Genomic DNA, 3,754 nt, shown 5'->3' with positions numbered 1-3,754 from the left:
CCCCACTTTTTTGTAGCGGAATCTTGCAATACATTTTCCACTACCTTTCAGACTAGCTAGAGCTATGAAAATTTCCGTATTTTTTTAGTGTCAATAAACGAGCATTTTAAAATTAAAAAAGAGCATTTGTGTAGTCCTGATGAACATGCGTTAAAATTGTTTCAGGTTAGACGACCAGATGGTCCATGGGGCTGGGGCACCTTGGACCATGCCCCACTTTTTTTCTCCAAAAAAAATTTTTTTTTTTTTAAACACATAAATGTGTCAAAATTTAAGATAACTTTGAAAATATTATATTCAAAAATTGTTATTGCTTTATACTTGTTCCGTTTTACTTCATTATTTACAAAATAAAATACAAAAAAAAGAAAGTCAAGATGTTAAGATTAGCTTAGATGCATCGACGGTCAAAGTATAAAAACGTCCATTTGTTGTTACAGGTGCATCAATTATACAAGTTATGTTGGTAATTTGCACCCAACACTCATCTACTCTAGATGGCCAGAAAAGTTTATTAAAAGGACCGTGCGGGTGCATGAGCGTTACCATAACATCTTGCTCTATATTATCAATTTTATTGATCATACCAATCCAATCAAACGCATCATATTTACACATAATGAATTCACCCAATTTCAAGGCATCAATGTTAATTTGCTGATCATTTTGAGAACTTTGAATTCCAGAAATAGAAAAATGCCTGTTATATGAACATCTTCACTTGTTCGTTTAAAGCTAATAGTATCTATAGATTCTGGTTTAAATTGATGATAGCTTCTAGTTCCAGGAATTGTTCTACTTAGCTCAAAACGTGTTTTCAAAGTGGTGCGCAATTCTGTCAGTCTTTCTTTTTCAATCTTGAAAAAAATAATCCCTTCAATATTTTTAGTACAGTAGTCAAACATTTTGTTACAATTCAATATCTGGTCATTTATGGGCCTTTGTAGACGTGCATTTGTAGTTAATTGTTTTACAGTGCCACCAATACCATCACATAGTGACTTACCATGGCTTGTAGCAAGAAATGTCCACTCTGCATCAATGTCAAAATCATTTTTATGGAGACAGATATTGTAAAGGTTTTTGTGATTTTTATACTGTGCAGCACAACCATCAGAAAAAAAAAAAATCTTTGAAATTTTAGGATGATATTCTTTTAAATAGTTAACTATTTGTGTTTGAACTTCATACACAAAACCAGTGTCATGCTCATTATCTTCTGACATAAGCAAAACAATTTTTCTTCAAGTTGGTCATTTTCATTTAATAAATAGAGGGCAACGGGGTGCAATGTGCATTGACTTTTGCACCAATGGTAACTTTGGATTTCATCTTGAATCACAAAAGTGAAGTTTTCTGCAAAGTCACCTAAGACAATACAGCAGTCTTTTGCTAAATTTTCCTTTGTTGCTTTAGATATCTTGCTTGACATTTTGCAATGTAGGAATGAGCTGTTAACTTGTTTATTGCCTCTGATAACATCAATTTGTATTCTTCCATTGTTGTTGTCTGATAGATCAATGTTGTTCTTTCTGTTTTCTGCCACTGATTGAATGACACCTCCTCGTCATTGTCAATTAGTTGTGCATCCAGAAACTTCTTTAAAGAAACTATACCTGGACAGTTCGGACATCGATGAACCATGCACTCATTACTTGTAACATCACAAACAACTTTTGTCATAAGATCTTTGTAAGTACATTTTATTTGAATAGCATTGGTCAAGAGTATTGCATTTTGGTGGAGGGTACATACACAAACAGAATGAGTACCTGATGCTCCAACAGTTATACACCATTTTGGTCTTAAACTGCAAAACTTAGAAAATCCAATACCTTCTTGAGGATATTTAGTTTTAAAAGAAACATAAAGTTCTTTAAGATTACATAAAATAAGGTGCTTTTGCATGTGTTGTTTTCTACCTACTGTTTTCTCTGGCATCTTCTCTATAGCAATCAAATTTCTTTAAATCAATCTTTCTACAATAACTTAGTTTATGACAAGTATTATTTAACTTTTTTCCAAAATCACATGAATCCATTCTTACTGTAACACTAAAAACAATTTGAGATTAATTTAAAAATGAGAAACCAATAGTAATTAATTTAATGAAAGCAACTTAAGCAATCACCATGGTAATACAAAACTAAACAGTGATTGATTTCTTTTATCTTACTTTGACAAAAAAAAAGTTTCCTTTTCACAAAGTTTAATTATACTCAATTTGTTAATGTTAAAAATGTTAATGATGACTTTAATAGGTAACAAATTTCTTCTATACTAGTGTAATGACAGGATGTTTTTTGTTTCTGTTAACAACTTGCTGTTACCATTTTAGAATTAGCAAAATATATTTTTCTTTTTTAATTCAAATTTTAAATTATACAAAATAAAATTCTGTTAAAATCATTACTTTAGACTGTTTTTAATCTTATACATGCAAATCAAAATTCTTATAAACATTAAGCTTCTTAAAACATTTTTAAAAGATTATTGAACATAGAATGATCAAAACCAAATGGAACAAATATAAATCACAAAAATTTGGGAAGCTTTGTTATCAATGTTTCCTAAATTTTTGGGAAACATTGATAACATTGTTAAACATATGAAATGTTTAACGTTGTTAAAAATGAAAATCTAAAAAAAAAATTGGAGACAATAGTTTTAAAGTTATCTTAAATAAGTTTTAAAGAAAGAAAAATTTTTTTTTGAGAAAAAAAGTGGGGCATGGTCCCAGGTGCTCCAGCCCCATGGACTATCTGGTCATCTGACCTGAAACAATTTTAATGCATGTTCATCAGGACTACACAAATGTTGAAAGTTTCAGAGCTGCAGCTTGTCTGGAAGATAATGAAAAATTCATCTCAAGATTCTGCTCAAAAAAGTGGGGCACGTGCCCCCAGCCCTCTCCCCTAGTTTCTTGGGCTCTTTTTTAATTTTAAAATGCTCGTTTATTGACACTAAAAAAATACAGAAATTTTCAAAGTTTTAGCTAGTCTGAAAGGTAGTGGAAAATGTATTGCAAGATTCCGCTACAAAAAAGTGGGGCCTGTGCCCCCTTATCCATATATGGAAATCCATATACTTGCAGATCAAAAATCTTATGTTTTCTGAAAGATCATAAAATTTAGAATAATGCGTAAAATATTTTTTTTTGATATCATTAAGGCCACGTGGGTTTCTTGAGCATCAAAATGAGGTATATAAAAATTTGCCTAAATTGATTTAAATTGATAATTACAGGTACTTAAAAATATTTTTTTATATTTTTGATTATTTCATTAGATTCTTCAACCCTGAAAATAGTCAGGTACAAATTTTTAAGTCAAAATATCAAATATTTTTAAAGCTATGTGACTTAAAACCTTTATACAAAGGTCTCAGTTCTGAGAGGACAAGAGGGGCCTGGTCAAGATCAGTTGAAAGTAAAATGATCATATTTCAGGATCCTCTTGGAGCTAGAAGCTAAAATTTTCAAGAATTTCTTGTTTTACTAAGTACTCTCAACTGTATTAAATTCAGCAAAATCTGAGATGTATGGTGACAAGGCCTGGCTCAATTGACATGGAATTACTCAGTTCCTAGAAAGAAAAAAAAAAAGTTATATAGCAAGGAAAGTATTGACAGAAGAATTGAAAAGTTGTAGGTTGTATGAGTTAGGAAAACATGAAAATGGGAGAGAGTTCCAAAGTGTTGAAGTGTGAGGGAAAAAACTAGAGAAAAAGTTTTTAGAGCATGCAGAGACAGATAC

This window comes from Hydra vulgaris, chromosome 02, assembly GCF_038396675.1.
Source record: "Hydra vulgaris chromosome 02, alternate assembly HydraT2T_AEP".
In the NCBI taxonomy this organism is placed as follows: domain Eukaryota; kingdom Metazoa; phylum Cnidaria; class Hydrozoa; order Anthoathecata; family Hydridae; genus Hydra; species Hydra vulgaris.
This window is presented reverse-complemented; position numbering follows the sequence as displayed.